This window comes from Wasmannia auropunctata, unplaced genomic scaffold (assembly GCF_000956235.1).
Source record: "Wasmannia auropunctata unplaced genomic scaffold, wasmannia.A_1.0 LD336043.1, whole genome shotgun sequence".
Taxonomy (NCBI): domain Eukaryota; kingdom Metazoa; phylum Arthropoda; class Insecta; order Hymenoptera; family Formicidae; genus Wasmannia; species Wasmannia auropunctata.
This window is the reverse complement of record NW_012026847.1, coordinates 33,754-51,838: the sequence shown is the minus strand read 5'-3', so window position 1 is coordinate 51,838 and position 18,085 is coordinate 33,754. Positions and strand designations below refer to the sequence as shown.

Below are 18,085 nucleotides of genomic sequence, written 5' to 3'. Positions count from 1 at the left end.
ATATTAGTTTCGTTTTAAAGAATATTCTATATAATTTTTAAACAGATTGAAGTATTTTGATTTTGCTATCGAACCTCCTTAAAACCGAATTATAAGTAGCAAGAGGCTAGGTCATTCACGGCACTATTTGAAAATTCTTCGAAACGCAAAAATCGTCTTTTTGACGTCGGGAAGCGCAAATGATCAATAATCCATCGTCAAACGAAGTCATATTGCCCAATTTCTTCGTTCAGCGAGAAAGTGTTAATCCTCTCAAATGGTGTAACGAGAGAGTCATCACCTTCACAGTGTCACAATATAGTGAGATTGACAACACTATAAAAACAAGTGAACCAAACTAATCAAACATATTAAAATGACAAAATCTAACATTAGAAAACAGAAACTTACATTAAGACCAATTAAAATGGAATTGTCAAAAAATTGCGAAAATCAAAGTTAAACACACAACTTCCTGTCGGCTCAAATATTATGGCCTAACTGTGAAAAACTCTCCTGACCGAATCAAAGCCAGATAACAAATGTTTTGTTTATATTATTATGCGAGTTCGTCAAGAATGCTAAAATAAGCTCTCCTACCAGTATTATATCCGAAAACGCAGTAATTTTTAATAAATTTTGATACAAATTACCAGATCTTCATTATTTTTCGTTTAACATTTTATCAATGTGTACAGTTAATGCCAGATGTATATACGAAATTATAAAACAAATATAATATTTGTAATACCTATAACTCCTTATAAATAACTCCTTATAAATTATAAAAACTATGTTTACAAAAATTTTTTAAGAATTACAACTTTTTTGAACAAGAGTCCTATATATTTTCTCAGAAATGAATTCGATTAACATTTTTTAATTTTAAAAGCTGTAGTACCTAAAATCAATTTGATTTTAGAAAGATGTTTATTTATAAAAGCGTGTTATTTGTTTTATTTTAATTATTTAAAATTATTTTAGAAATTATTATGCATGTGACATCCGTCAAATTCTAAATTCAAATTTCTTGTATAATTTTTGTTTGCGAATAAGGTTATCAAGGAAACAGAGATCGCGTTTTCATGGCTGTTACTATTTCAATACCGAGACTTCAATACGCGGCATCGAATTCCTTGATCTCTCGCGTGCCTGAGAGAAAAACGGGAGAGTGATTGCCTTCAACGGCGTTATCTCGAGGATACGCCTCGCAAGTGCGCCGCGATGAACATGAAAACGGCCGACGAGCCGAAGATGATGGACGAGAGGTCACCGCCATGAGATCGACCATGAATTATGCAGACACTTTAAGCCTCACGGCATCGTGTCGCGGTTAGATGTGACGACGGGGAGACTGAACGATGGGAAACGTTGTTAATGCGCAACGAGATGAGTGTTAAATCGTTCAGACGTCAAGTCACGAAACGTGCTATCGTACAAAAACGGCTTTACAAGGATTAAGAGTTGCCAGTTACGTCACTCAAGCTGCGAATTAATAGAAAACAGAGTGATGTGGCTCGCCGATTATTATCTGCTGTCGAATTGTTCTCGCAAATAATAAGTCGGTATATTTTGTGGTATCAAAAGATTTGTCATCAAGAGATTAAAAAAGGGGAGTCTGTTTCATATCATAGATGTAGTTATAATTCACAACAATAAGATTAAAATCATAGTAAAAACAATGTGCGTTATTTAAAAGAAATTGTTTAATCATCGTTAATTTATCAAATTTTAGACAAATAATCCTACCGTATGTGCAACTGTATTTGTTTTCTTTTTAGCCGTAAAGTGTTATTTCGAGATTATTCGGTAGTAAGCTTCAACATGCCCAAATATCTCTCTCTTTCGCATCTCAGTTTACATATTTTATTCGATCAGTGTTAACTTACTCTGTTCGTGTCAAGAAAATTGATTTGCACGTGAAAACGTGAGTAAAATAACTTATTTAATTTATTTAATAAGAAAAATAGTAATAAAGCAATTTTATTATTACTTTTGTCGACAAAATAAACTCGATAAAAATATATTCGTATCATTTCGCGTGAATAATTACTCTGGTTTAGCGCCCTCATTTTCGCATGACAGTAACGTGTACATTTTAATCACAGAAATCACCTAAATCTTTCAGAAAAAGAATTTTCACCTGGCAGAATAGGATTACTGCTTCATTACATTCGTATTGATCATCGTGAAAATAACGACCGCAGATTAATAGCGCGAAGTTTTAATCTGTTGTTTCAATTTGCTGGAACAGCTGTTGCAAAGCTCTTAATTCTAATTGAACGTATATACAGGGCGTTTCATCACCCAGCCAGCGTACGTAAGACGCGAGCAACGACTTGTCTCTTCGTGACGCGAATACTCAAAGTAATTCGACGTCTTCTCTAATTTACTCCTCTAAAACATTAAATCCAACCCGAGCACGCGAAACCGCGTTTTTCATTTTACAGTGCCCCAGAAAAAGTCACGCCACACCTGCGGATTTTTTCACTAATTAATCCTTTTGATTACTATTGACGGTCACCTGTTTCAGAGTTGTTTTAACACTTTAAATTCGTTAATAACAGTATTTAAAGAATTAAACTCGTTAAACAATTATCAATGTGACATTCATTACCTCCTTTTTTTTACGAGAAATTTAAACGCATCGTCGTATTTTCTGCTTCACTTCAGAGCTAACATAGACGTCTTTACTACAATAACGGATATCTTAGATATAATGGTTAAAATAGTAATATCCATTTTATACCTATCGAAAGAAATTGTAGAGGAAAGTCAACACACTGATTCGTCATATTGCGCGGATGTCTTTGTATCATGTTATTGCGAAAAAAGAAAGTACACCGTCGACGAGTTCAACTTTCGATACTTATATAGATACGGAAAAGTCTATTTTACGCCGATTGCAGAGTTGCTATCGTCACGAACAAACATACGAATCCCTATGTCAATAGCGACGATAACTTAAATTCCCGTCCGTCGTATCGTATATCGCTTTCAACCTTTACTAAAAATTCGATAGCTGCCTGGTTGAATAGATTACCGAGATGGAGCAATATACGAACGGCAAACAGAGGAGAGATAAAAGGATATCGGAGGTTTTTATACGTTCTCCCCCTATTCTATCCAAAATCGAAGGATCACGAGACGTTAATGAACTGCACGGAGAAGAGCTTACCGGTTCAGTGTCTGCGATATCTGCGACGAGATGTTGCGGACGTCTCACGGCGTCTCACGGATGTATCCCCTTCGTACGTGTCCTCGTGAAAGAGCGGTAATACTCGTTGCGAGGGTGGGCGATTGTCCACGAACTCGAGGTCCTTTTCAAACTCAAGCCCTTTCGCGCGCCCCAAGACGAAGACGAGGGACGCGACGGCCCGTGAAGAGAGACGGCCGTGAGGTAAAAAGCTATCCAGGAGACCTTCCTCCGGCTGGCAGGAACTCTAACCCCCGATCTGTGTACTCACGAGAAGCCGTCGTTCGTCCGAAAAACTGCGACCGCGAGATCGTCGCCGTTGGCACGGGCTCTTTCACGACACATGGAACAACGTACGTTAACCGCGAACGTACGTACGTACCGCTCGCAAGCTCGCAGGTCACTGCTGCGGCGAGGAGCTCGGTCCCCTTCCGGCTCGCGCACTCTCGCGCGCAATTCGCGAGCGCATATTATTCTCACCTCGTCGTCCTGCGGACATCACGGCAACGCGTACAATTTTATATGTGCCGCTTACCACCGAGCGCTACCGAGGCTCGAGCGCGTTGCTTTTTGCGTATTGCATATTCGCGCGCTATCGATCGAGGCGTCTCGGTGGTGGCCGATAAAGGGCCGCAGCTGCATGGAGAAAGAGAGAGATAGATATATATATATATATATATATATACACACAAGAGAGGGCACTCGGCCGCGTTTAACCCATTACCCCGTCCGGTTGCATTACCCGTTCGTGCTTAAAGTTTAAGCGTGGGCTTAAAGCATCGGGATTGGCGGATACTTGTACACTTGAGCGTGTACGAGTCGAATTTAATATACAGCAGCGTTTAAAATTTCAAGCCCGGTTCGGAGCAACAGGCCTGGCGCGAATCGATCGCGATCCGGATGCTGTTCTTTTCCCTTTTTTTTTTTTGGTTTCTAGTAGTAATGTTTAATCTAAGAACGCGCGTTGAAACGATAGAATTGTTTATTTATGTAACAACGGGAGAGGAAACGCGATTCCGGTGTATCGTATGGTTTCTTTCCTCGTATTTACGTATCGGCGTATCATCGTGGGACGTATTATGCATAAAAATAGGCTGAAACAAGTTGGTTATCGACGTAATTGTTATCGCGATATAAATAGATACGACGCAATAAATCAATCTCTTAGAGTCTCATTCCGAGTTTCCCGGAAGTTCCGCAAAAGCCGGCGGGGTTTTACTATCCGAGTAATTTCCATTCGATTTTCTCTTTTGCGAGAATTAATCTCAAGTTTAATTACCCCGGTATTTAATATTACAAAAACTGACGGTAGTTTACGTTGATTATTCTTGTCACAATTTAATAACATTTTATGTAGATCGATAATTCGATTGGAAGAACGACATTAAACATTCTAAATTCTGAAAACTTTTCTCATTTCGGAATACAAAGTTCAGAGTTCGCGGCTGTGAAAAAAAAGCGTTATTCGCAAATTTGCAAATTATTAAAACTAGATGCTCACCAAAGAAGGGTATTGAATTTTAAATAGAAGAAAAACACGAAAGACAAAAACGCGAAAAAATTTTATAATAATAAATGTGAACCCGTGGGAAGTTCCCTCATTGCTGTTTACCGTTTCACACGTCGATCGTATTCTCTTACGCTTCCGAAAACTTTTCGAACGCACGGCTCTTACATGATTTATTTTGATAAAACTCTCGTCGAACGACCCACGAAATGACTAATCTTCCAGATCGGCGGTCTGACGTGAGCAGAAAGCCAGATCTAATCGTACACGACCCTAATTCCCTTTCGACTATTTATTTCTCTCGTTCGCTTCGCGTGCAGAATGTACGAACCAACTTTTACTTCGGTAGATTCTCGACAAAGGTAGCTTAGAAACGGGCAACGTTTGCTCTATCCCGCCTTGCCTCACCCGACGGCAGACGTCGGCTCTAAAACGCTTAGACAGCGACCCAGCCTCGTCATTCACTCAACTACTCGACATTTACCAGCTCGCGAATTCCGGAAACTAACCGGAACGGGAAAGAAGAGGAGGAAAAGACGAGGGGGAGGGGGAGGGGGAGAAGGGAAGACAAAAAATCGAGGGATTTCTCGCCCTTTTCCTCAGCGCGCCTCAGGGATTCACCAAACATGTATCCGGCGGACACAAGGTCCCCCTTATCTTCGGTACTTCAACCCCGCTGTGTCGGTGCTCCCATTCGTCTCGTCTTCCCGCTCTCTTCCCCTCCCTCTCGTCCCAACGCTAGTGTCCCTCGCTAATTAGTCTTACGTCCCCGTAGGGAAAAGGGTCATCACTCGCCAGAGCGTACTACGTTGCGACTTAAAACGTCAGCGCGCGATCCCTAAGTGGTCTTCAGCTTTCATATCTTTCTCTCTCTCTCTCTTTCTCTCTCATTATTTTCCATTTATTGTGTAGCGCTCTGTATTTTTTTACAACACCGAGATCGCCATTTCGAGCTGATAGCGCAGATAGCGGCGTGGCATGATCCTTACACGCGATATCCACTATTCTCGCCTAGTAGGTATGATCTCCTCGTCGACCGATAAAAGGGTGCGTGCTCGATCAAAGAGGACGGAACGAGAACGCTGCACGTGAGTTCTTTCCTCTCGCAACTTCCTCCTCGTGATTCTCCTCTCTCCTTTCCTTTCGTTCTTGCTCCGCGTCCCTCGACCGGCTCCTCCGTCGAGCCGTAATAAACAACAACAGTCGACGCGACCGCACCAACGCGACACGTTCGGAGGATCGATTCGTCGGCGAAGGAGAAATATCGGAGCGAAGAAAAGGGAAAGGAGTCCTTCCACCTGACGGAAATACGTCAGGGAGAAAGAGGGTAGCGAGGGAGGCGGAAGAAGTAGTGGACGGAACGACGGAAGCGACTCGCAACAGGCTTTCCGTCTACCCGACGCGAGAAACGTCGGCGCTGCACCGCGAGATGCGTTCGCTCGAAATCTCCGACGATCTTCCGCCGGACTCTCACCGGATGCAGCGAACTCGCGTTTCTTTCTTTTTTTTTTTTTTACTCAGGCGCGTGAGGAACGGCACGTTTTCCAGCGTGTTATACGAGTGCGGCGGAGGTACTAGATAGAGCGAGGCGAAAGCGACGGAGCGAGGTCTCTCTCCCCAGACTGATCCTGCGTGTTGAACGACGAGCGGCCTCCGCCGCCACCACCGCGCCACCGCCACCCGTCCCCACCGCCGTAAGGCTCCTCATGGCCTCCGCCGTTCCCTCCTCCTTTCCAGTCGCCCCCTGTTATCCCCGCCGACGGTTTCCCTCGGCCCGCGAAAGCTCCCACCTCCTCTGTGTGTATGTATGTGTGTGTGCGCGCGCGCGCTTTTCTCTCCGTTCCTTCTCTTTCGATCCATCGTTCCGTCGCTTCCGTCTCTATCGCGTTCGCGCCCGCACGGTTACCTATCTTCCGCCACTCTTTGGTATCTCCTACTCAGGGAGTTCCGTTCTCCACCTTTCTGTCGTATCCGTCACCATCGTGGCGCGACGGTGACGATGACGGTGTCCGCTAACGTCCTTATAACCGTGTCGTACGTATGCGATCGCAGCTTTAGATACCGCCGCACGCGTCGGTTAACGAGAGCGTGCGGTTGTTTAAGGATTATGCGGCGAGAATTGTCGCGAATTACGACGGGATAGACGTTGCGTCAGACATCTCGAGCATTTACATCGCGGAGTAATGAAACCTCGTGAAATACCACAAACTCTTTTTTACGTGCGCGTTAAAAAAAAAAGAGATCGAGTCCTTGAGTGTTCTTGTGCTCAATGACTTTTGGACATTTTCATCCCTGATCGCGAATGAAATTGTGAATAAAAAATAAAACGCTCACCGCTTATTAAATTATTGATTTTAAGTTGTATACATAAACATTATAAATGTATGCATCGTACATTACCGATATGTACTTGTTAAGCGTCACTGATTTGATCTACTTGTATTACATGTGAAACATAGAGTTTCACCATGTATATCAGCTCATATTTAATAAAATCCCATTTGGAATATAATTTCGAGCTAAATTTTCGCTGTTATAGACACGAGGAAATCGTACCGTGCAGCACAAAATCGTATTTCCATTATCAAAAGCAAACATGAAGATCATTTTCGCTCGGTTTTCATTTGCAATAGTGAAACGTGAACTTACTCAAAATTTCAACGGTTTCAAATCCGTGTTTTAAAATATCATTATAAAACAAAATTAATATCGACTTAATACATTCCTAAGAGATCCTTACGGGCTTTTATATTTTAAATCCTTGTAACTCGGACCTTAATTAAAATTTTTTAATTGCAATTTGTATTCAAAAGTAAAAAGAGTTGATCTTTTCGGAGATCTAGTCAGCAATGGGATGGAAAGAAAGATATAAATGTAGAAAGTAAGTAAAAAAAAAATGAATGACTCTTGTCTTTTTTACTAACAAATATTCAATTATAATAAACGATTTTACCTATTTATTGTAGTAGAATACATCGATATATAATGATTATAGATCACATATAAATAATAATTACGTCTATTTATGCTATTCCAAAAAGTAGACAAAATCATTTAGTCGAATATTTGTCAGTAAAAAGGAGGTCACTTATCTTTTTACCTCTACTTTCAACTTTATATCTTTTTTCAGGCATTCGACCCCGTTGCCACTAGATTTCCGAAAAAGAGAGTAGCTCTTTTTACCCTTTAATACCAATTATGGCTAAAAAATTTTTATTAGAACCCGAGTTACAAGGATTTAAAATAGAAAAATGCGTAAGGATTTCTTGGAATTTAATGGGTTAAGCCAGGTATTGTCTCAGATGTTTATTGAGAAAAGTATTTAAAATTTTCATACTTTTTATGCTTTTAAAAAAATAGCAACCATTTCTCTACATATTTCTTTTAGAATCAGAAATGAAAGATCAAAATAACACTGAAACACTGTGTACTAAATCTTCAATTTTCTAGAATTAAAAGAGAACCTATTTTTTGAACATTTATCATGTACGATACAAAGCATAGCATCTCTCTTGCAGAAAGAATATAACGTAGATTTCGGAGCACTCGACTCTAATTTAATTAATTCTCGTTCTGTTACGCTACTCTTTTAGAATAGCGCAACATTTGCATGGCGTCAGAAAGAACGTTATATATATTTTATTTCTAGAAATAGATAAAAATTTAATTACATTTGTATCACGTTGTTTTTTTCGATGTGATATTAAATATTAGATATTGAAATCGTTATAAAAAAAAATACATGCTGGCTTATACGAACTGATATTTTACTGTTTGATATAATAACCGAAATAAAAATCGATTAATACAATTTTCCGAAATTATCCTGATATTGTAACGATAAGATCAAGCAATATTAAATTATCATTGTTTAAAACATTAATGTCCTAAATTTAACTTTTGTTTTTCTACATATCATAATGAAAAGACTCATAATCGAAAATGGCTAAAGACAGCTTAAAGTTTCTTCTATAAATATAACTACGTATATTAGAAATGTCGACATTATCAATATCCGTCAGATATTCGTGATGTATGTCTTACAAAGGGAATTATAAAAAAGTGAAATGAGATACGTAAGTTTGAAACTTTGCAATTACTTACAATTGTGTGCCGTTAATTTATAGATTAACAAAATTATCTTGTTCTAAAAGGCAAAGTTTAAAAATTATTTAAAGAAAAATCGGATATTAGTCGTATGTTGCTGACAGATGGATATCCACTGTCAGAAAAATGATGATTGGCGAACTTATTCTGCGCATGTCTTTGCGTCGACGCCAAGCAGCGAGAAATTCAACGCGATTTCGTTCTAACGAAGATAAACGCGTATCGTAAATCACTGTTGTAATATTGTAGACCTTGTAAAACGAAATAACGAACGTATAGATTAAGAAACGCGATGCAGATAGAATCAATGTATAACTTTCGAGAACTTTACCGGAGATTGATTCTATTGACATTACCAGTTTCCACTTCTCCAATTTTTAGCCGGAGATTCCGACTTTCGGTCGGAATCTCCGGCGCTTCGGAAAAATCTCCGGCTCTGAATTTTGATAACCTGTTTTTTTTTTACAAGGAAACAGTAATATAGAAATGGGAATAATAATTCTATAAATCTCGTACATACAATCAAATCACGTGAGAGATAATCAACTAGAGTTTTCTGAAAAGGAATATCCGAGGGGTCAACCACTACTAAAAAACGTACAGTGATTGCTAATTATGGCAATACAACACTTTATTGTTAGCATTGCAATTGTATTGCTTTCGTATTGTTAGTAATATTGCCATCTATTATCTCTATTATGTACTGCCAACCATTACGCACAATATTGCCAAGTAATTTGCTAATGTATTGCTGTATATTGCTATGTATTGATAGCATATTGCTAGTATTGTACTGTCGCAATACTAGCAATATATTTCTAAATAAATGTACACTGATTGCATAGTGGTTGACTTTTCAGGAATATCGACAACAGGCTAAATCTTGATGACCATCTTTTCAGAAAAAACAATAAAATGTATATAAATATTATATATTGATAAATGTATTATGAACTGTATGGCGAATATTTCCACTATTTCTTCTGTTTCCTTTTAAAAGTCGATCTCCGGCAGAATAGGTTACTAATCTAGAAGATAGTAACCGTAATCGCAATTTTTAAATAATCATGCACACGACAATTCTACTCAATTCCATACATTGACGGGGCACTTTCCATCTCACGAGCAACTTCAAAAATTGTATAAATTCAATTCTTCAGGTTCTATGAATTTTAAACTCCGTGCACCAAGTGCAGAACAATTTTCAGATATTTTTACATATGTATATGTGTGTTTATATTTTACATTTGTACACTTTCTCTGTGTAGATAAGTAATTCGCATTACGTGTCTACTTCACCGTGTCTGTAGGTAAATCGCACACCGAAGCGGCGACGTCGCGTCGCTTCGAGTCCCGAGCGCGTCACGTTTCGTTACATAACATCAAAAGTCGAATTGTCTGGCGCAATGTCAATTCCCATGCAAATATATCTGCCTCGCTCTGTCAAAAATCGATTATCAATATACACTACATGCGTCGGGCATACGATTTCTCTCGTGCGGCAAGCCAAAGTCATGCCACTCGTTCCGCATCGGGTCAACAGAGCTGAAAACGGATTCGAATGATAGAATCCGAGTCATCGTGTGATGTAATTAATATCGATTAACGCTTCGCTGGTGAGTCCAAATGTGGGCTTGCGCTCCGCAATCGGGCCGCAGATGCGGCCCGGGGGAAACTGCCTAGGGCAAATCTGCACCGCACGGTATTGCCTATCGTGAAACGGAGAAGAATGCAATTTTTCACACGCGCACGAGCATGAGGAACACACACTAACAATATACGTCCAAATTTGCGACTTTTGAGACCGAGGCTTTCAAGAATCAATAAGCGTTTTACTGCTCGTGTGCTACAACGTACATTTAAAACAGTCAAAAAATGTCAAAGAAGCTTTCCCTTTTTTATTTCGCCACGTACTTAATTCTTAAAAAAAATTCAACACAGTTGGAAAATATGTGTTGTTATTGTATTATACATTTCATATGTTCAACCGGTTCACTTAAATTTTTGTGTTAATTTAACACAAAATAAATATGTGAGAAAGTAACACAAATATTATAGAAAAAATTAACACAAAAATATAACACTGACACAATTTTTAAGCAAACTGTGGAAAGCATATTTTTCGATAAAATTAACATTTATGATACCTACGTTAAATTAACGCGTATTTTATCTATTAATGTCGAAATTGACGTTTTTAAACCACACTATTTTTTAAGTATCTAAAATTACATTATTTTGAAATTACTTGTCTTACTCATAAATTGTGTTACTTTAACACAAGAAATGTTAAACATCAATTTAAAACAAAACATTTAAATAACATAATCACATTATGTTATTATCACTCGAATACAAATTCAACACAAAATTTTTACAAGGACTTGAACGTTTCTAACACAAATACAAAATATTTTTTACTGTGAACGTATAAATGTATATTAAATAATTATTTATATTCTTTTTCAGTTTTTAAATTAATAAATCATTTACCGTGAATCATAGAGAGAATAATCGAAAATATGTTTTTTTTATTATTTTTTAAATATTTATTTGAAATGCAATGATAAAATCACGGCAATTTAATCGATAACAGTGAAGTTAATAAATATAAATGGATAAGTTATAAAAGATTAAAATAAAATAGATATGAATCAAATCAAATGAATTTAATAAAAAACTAATGATTATTATTCTATAATTGTAGAAAATATATTGAAGTATATATTTCTGTTATACTTATACATGACATAAAAAGATTCTATTCCTTTTTTGTCGTCGTTATGTACAATATTTAACCCGAAAGAGAGAAATATATGTATGTAGACCAAACGTAAACCTCAAAGTCTATTACAAATATTTAATGAAGAAAAAAAGGAAGGAAATAAAATAACGAACATCTAAATATTAATAATTTTTTCTGAGTTTTATAAACATTTATATCAGTTTATATCAATTTATTTTTTATTTCCTAAAATATACATATATATACATATATAAGATATAAAACAAAAAATATCCTGCTCTTCTTTAATCTATATTGAGATTGAAATACTATGAAAAAAACAAACAAATTTATATTCTAAAAATGTATTTTGTACTCTTCTACTATTCATTTTTGTTTTTCATTTTTATTAAGTAATGAACTCGATAATAATTTATTCAATTATAGTGTACATGACTGAAATCGTCTGAGTAACATTATGAATAGATTATTAATGTATCTATCTTCATAGTGTTTTCAGAAATTGTTTTGAAAATCTTATCAATATTAAAGCGTTTAGCAAAAAGGTATAAGGGATATTTTTTATCAGATTTAAAGATAAATTTCTCTTGTGCAAAAATCATTACTTATCACTTTTTACTGAGCTTGCCTATTTATAATCTGAACTATTCTTACTATTTTATTTTATTAATTGTGACTTTTCTTTTATAAATTTCAAATAATAATATATTTCTTATAATAAATAAATTTATAATTATCATTTTGTTTCAATATTACGAGAATACTGCAACTAATACTCTCCTGTAATAAGACACCATAAACTATGTAAATATAATAATGGTCTCAAAGGTTTATATATGCATCCTTGTATGCATAATAAATATTGATGAATAATTATATACAATGCCTCAAGGTTAAATAAACTGATCTGTCCTAGTTCATCTATTACACGACAATGAATCCACAAAATGTGTTACATTTATAATCTTATGTTCTTTTAATCTGATACATATATCTTACATATATTTGTTTATACTTTTATATGCGGAAATATATGCACAAAATAATTAATACTTCAAAAAATAATCACTGCACATATATAGAAATAATTATAAATAATTAATTCTGTCAAATAATAAATAAAGTAATAATAAACTACACATAAAAACTACACATAATAAATAAACTACACACTAATAAATAAATTACCCCCGTCACTTCTCGATATTTCCTCGTTCTCTTTTTCCTCGCTCTTCCTTGCTCTTAGCACTTACGCAGTATTCGTTTGCGAAAAAGTTAATTATAAACGTGCATACTAATCACCAAAATATTTCAACCTAATACCATGCAATACGACACGATACGATATCAAATTAAAACGCGACAGTTTATCCGAAAATATATAATTAAATACGATAATATTACACACGTAATACATATAACACATATCGCTTAAAGTATAAAAACATATGTGTATTAAAAGAAATTAAATGCATGAAATATACGAATTAACGAAAGCTTGATATGCTTTTCTACTATTTTAAATTATTCGATATGGCGATGCGTCGATTTATTACACCGAGTTCTAATCCGGAAATGATAGGCAGAATACGTTCGGCAAAAAATTCAAATAAAACATGATATGCTTATTCGAACCCATTATTTAAAAAATATCTCTTTCGTTAATTCGTATATTGTAATAAAAGGATTATATAAATTCCGTCTTCTACCATTTCGATCTCTACTCCAAAATCGCATCAAGATATCTACTTCGACAAGTAGCTGCCGCCTCGATTTACTTACGAATTGCTAATCGTAGCAGATAATTAAATGCGAACGCGATAATTGCTGATTGTTTATAGGAAACGATTGCATTTCGTGGGATGATAACGCGACGACATGCAAAGCGGCTCACGACACGACATTCTATTCGCATGCCGCGAGAATGATAACGTTCTTGCGTAAATATATAGCGCCCTATGTACACTACAAAAACAAAGCATCGAGTTATTTAATTTGTGCATTTCGAAATATTCAATGCATTGTAAAACAAATATCCTACATGCGTAGGATATTCTTGTTTCATTTTTACATATATTTCCCAGACTTTTTACGCTTTGTTTAATAATAAATTTGTTACCGTCGTTTGAAAATGATTAATTCCCTCTGAATCTCGGAAATCTAATATTTATCTAAACAATAGTTGATATTGATGTAGAAGATGACTTTGCGATGAATGACCGTAGTTTCTTTTAATTTATGAGTTTGCCTATTGATTTACAACGTTCTCGTTGTGCCATCGTTATGCGTTCGTCTCTTATGACAAATGATTAATCTGCAAGTAAATATTGATAATAAATAATATGTTTAGTACTGATTTTATTTTTAGCCTAATTACTAATTTCAAAATCTCTCTCTCTCTCTCTCTCTCTCTCTCTACTTTATAACATAAAAGATACTTCGACTAATTGTAAGTACAATTTTGATACTAATTAAATAACATTCGATATAATATATCAAATATTGTTTACAATGTTTTAAAACTGATGTTTTATTACGTTCTGATTTATACTTTTTGTCTAAATATAATTTTGTGATAATATTTAATACTTAAAAACAATTTAATATTAATATTGTAGTAACAAAGAAATGTCTATACAAAAATGAAAATATATTATTTAATTATGTAGGGAATTGTAGAGGGAGGTTTAATACTTAAGAAAAATACCCGCTTCGTGAAACACTTTTATTCGCCGTTGTACACAAACGTCTTGTCGCTTACAAGAGTCAAAACGTAATAATCTTGAAGAAACAAAAACCGGGTATTCCCCGTCGCATGTCACCTCTCGCCCTACGGATCGAGTCACTTCGATCGAAAATGATCTCGCTACATTCGGGCGCGCGTTTGAAATAACGAATCGTCTCACAATTATAAATATATTATTAAAATGACGAGCGTATAATAAAGATATAATAAACATGATTCTCAAGCAGAGTTTACATAACAATTTCTATTCGTAATGAAAATGCTGAATGTTTTCTTTGAGTAAAAACAATACGATTCGTGCATAGTACGATTATAAGAAAAAAATTATATATAACTGATTATTAAAAAGTAATTAACTCGGCGATTATATATTGGTGTGTCATCAGCGCATTTATACAAAAAAAAAAAAAATTAAAAAACTGATAAAATGGAAACACTTTTCGATCATTTTCGCTACAATTCACATTTCGTTGTTAAAGTTCAATAATTAAAGAACGATTTTATAATTACATATAACGATAGAGATAATTATGTAGCACAGTTATGTTGAATTTATTTTGAAAGGTAGGGTGAAGAAAGAAGGGAGTATGAGGTAATTTCTCCTTATATATATATATATATATATATATATATATATATATATATATATGTTTACGAATCAACAAAAATTCCTAATGAGGGAGAACTAGTTTCCATGAGTGTCTGAATTTCATCAGAAACCCACGCGGATTTAATGCTGACATGAAAAATTTAACATAACTGATCCTGTCACGTACTTTATCGAGCAAACGGGATAGAGAGAGAAAGGAAAAAAAGGAGGGAGAGAGAGGAAGAGAGAGAGAGAGAAAAAGGGGAGAGAGTAGGGTGGGTGAGAAATAAAAAATAACTAAAAAAAATACAATCGTATAGAATATCCAGATAAATGTAAAAGAAACAAATACTTACTAAAATAGAAAACTGTTTCGTGTATCGACGAAAAAAAACCAATAAAAAACTAAGAAAGAAAGATTTACTTTACAGATAAACTTTAGAGTTAAATAAAAATATGTAAAAATTTAGTAATGTATGTATATAAAGAAATAAGATTTATAGAGCGTAAAAAAACAAAAAATATAGAACATAATAGAATGTACATGTATAGAACAATCACATAGTATTAAACGCGAAAGTTAATCTTATTCTATCGTTATAATATACAGGGTAACATACAGAGTCCGGAAACTCCTCCGCACTACTTCTCGAAGTAATTCGGGATCCAAAAAGAAGGAAAAAAAATTATATAGGTCCGAAAATGAGTTGTCCAAGTTATAGTCACCTTTATCACGTTTATGTTAAAAAATTCGTAATTTATTTTTCATAGTTATAATCATAATAATAATTTATTACAATTATTATTACAATTTATCAAGATTTATTTACGATTTTTTTAACATAAAAATAGCTTTAACTCAGAAACAACTCATTTCCGGACTTATGTTATATAGCTTAATTTCCTTCTTTTTGGGTCCCGAATCATTTCGAGAAGTAGTGCGAGGGAATTTCCTTTGTATAAAGCACACCACATATGAGTATTACAATATTATAATAAATTTAGTCACAGTTGTAAAACAAACATTGTAGAAACTGCCGAACATCAAGAACCATTCTGTCATTCACATTCTGTCTAGTCTTTATCTTTATTAAAAAGATACGAATTGATTAATTTGGCGAAAATTAAATATAATCGCCGATTTATAAAGCAAAAAATAGTGTTTCCTTATTATATCTAATATTATATATATAATAAGAAAATGGTTTTCAGATTTTATATAATAATCACTATGTTTTTTGTTATGGTTGATAGAAGTACATAGGCAAGATAACTATTTCGTAAGGAAGGCAAAATTGAAGTCGATTAGCTGTCACGTATTGAAACATTTATAATTTTCTACTTTCGAACGCTGCCGCAATATAGCTTTAAATTGCTTCTGCGTCGATATGATGCAACCTTGCATCCATCGTAAAGTGGATCTGTCTATCCATAACGCGCTTGCCAAAAAATTGGAATGCGCATCGTCCTTTCGGAATGGCCTTTTAATTTTCTGCCCCAGTGATTGTCGATCGCACGAAAGGAAAGTAGAGGGTCCGCGTTATGTCGCGCGTGAATTCGTACTGCTACAAGAGAACGCTATCCTTGTGTGTGCAGCGTACAGCTTTTCTTTGACTCGCTCTTATTTGGCATCAATTTGCTCGTGTGTGCGAGAGGAAAAAAACTCTTCAACAATTGCACAGAAGATACGAGGTGACATTCAACGAGTGAACCGTGTATCGTTGCATCTATCGCGAATAAAATATATAAACGGCGTATTGTTCGCAACTTTGTAGCATTGCCGTTCGTGTCGTGAGCGAGCGTCGGAATTCTTTAACGCGGCAAATAATCTACAATTGGATAGATATAAAAGGACAGCTTCAATTGAAGTATTGTTAACCCTATACTGACAAACAGAATCGACAAAATGTGATTTTTTTTCTCGTTGTCATAAAAATTAATCTCTTGTTTTTCCATGCAAAATATTTTGTAGAGAAAATATTGTTTAGTTAGCAAAAGTTTATCGAAGATCCGACTAATTCTTTAACTTCACGCAAAAAAATTACTACATGTATCGCATTTATTTATCTCTACTTATGTAAATAAATCGAAGTGGATTTTTGTACATGAAACACATGTGTTGAGCAAAAGTATCGGCCATTTGCAATGCGAACTAATTGGTTACTTCATCCCTACTATCTAAGTTAGCAATCTAGTGTAGTATAGAAATCTTTGCGTCGCATTGATTTCAATAATTACTTCTTTCGAGCAAATTCGAGCAATCGTAAAACATCGTAAAAATAATTGAAATATAAAAAATATATTTCATGTAAAGGAATGAAGTAGTGCTTGCTGTAACTTCTTTAAACTTTTCTATACTATAATTCGTTATCGCAATTGGCAAACACGCAGGCAAACAGGTAAAGCCAAAGAATTTGTCTTAAATATAAGATCTGGACATTGTCGAGGAACAGAACAAAAACATCGACCTGTGACATTTCTATTGTTGCGTCGCATAGCCAGAATTTCTTGTTAAAGATCATTCTATATCCTTAAAAATAAAAAAAATAAAAAATCGACAAAGTCACGCGGCGCTATCACGTAAGAACACAAGCAAAACTATTCGTTCCTGTGAGATTCGTTCTCGTGTGTATTTTTCGTAGTAGAAACGACGAAGGTAGCAAGAAATGCATATTCTACGTCGAGAAATGTTACTGCTAAGTACACGAAACGATTTAAAAAGATACGATTTTTTGAACGCCCACTGGAGCATTAAATTTAAAGCACTTTAATAAAAGTCAATGTGTTAAAAGATAATAAAATTTTAAAAAGCTTTTATGCATATTATCAGATTATTTAAATTTGTTAATTATTCAAGTCCTACAAAAGTATACAAAAAAAATTCCATTTGCAAACAAAACATGTATTTTACATTGGAATCTATTGTTTAATGTAAAATTAACAAAATGTGTTTTCAGATAAAAGAATTTGAAGATACAAAATAGCATGTTTGTAAAAATATATATATTATAAACTAAAGAAAAAAAATGACGGAGTTAATTAAAAGCAAAGAAAATTTAAAATATACATATACTTCTTAAGAGGATCCTAAATCCTAGATCAAACTCCAAAAATCCGCTGTTTTACCGACAATTTGTGAGTATGTATGCGTGCGATATTGATGTAGTAGTGTGTAGTGATGTGTCATGTTTATTACCTGTCTCTTATACACATCT

General features: G+C 35.0%; 1 protein-coding gene across 1 annotated transcript in view; it reads right to left on the bottom strand.

The window, feature by feature from the left end:
- LOC105451811 (neuronal calcium sensor 2) overlaps positions 1–6,300 on the bottom strand; it is a 72,801-nt gene extending 66,501 nt beyond the window's left edge. Inside the window, exons 1-2 of the mRNA XM_011692494.1 lie at positions 5,672–6,300; positions 3,158–3,664 (exon numbers count right to left, since the gene is read on the bottom strand). The gene's annotated coding sequence lies outside the window, so the exon portion shown is untranslated. The remainder of the gene's footprint in view (positions 1–3,157; positions 3,665–5,671) is intronic.
- Positions 6,301–18,085: the final 11,785 nt, after the last annotated feature.